This window comes from Priapulus caudatus, unplaced genomic scaffold (genome assembly GCF_000485595.1).
Source record: "Priapulus caudatus unplaced genomic scaffold, Priapulus_caudatus-5.0.1 Scaffold5197, whole genome shotgun sequence".
Lineage (NCBI taxonomy): Eukaryota > Metazoa > Priapulida > Priapulimorpha > Priapulimorphida > Priapulidae > Priapulus > Priapulus caudatus.
This window is the reverse complement of record NW_014582258.1, coordinates 2,291-2,500: the sequence shown is the minus strand read 5'-3', so window position 1 is coordinate 2,500 and position 210 is coordinate 2,291.

The window sequence follows — 210 nt, the reverse complement described above, 5'->3', positions numbered from 1 at the left end:
GCTGTTATCAGGTTATTCGGTTATGTGTATATGACGCAAATAGTAATCTCAACACAGTGTTCCATTATTGACCGGAAGCGCCCTGCTGCTGCTGCTGCGGTTCTGCTTGGAGATTGGTGGTCAAGTCGTGGTGGTGGTGGTTTGGTGGTGGTTCCTGCTGCTGCCCTGCATACTGGTGCTGTTATGCTGCGGCTGCTGCTGTTTGGCCCT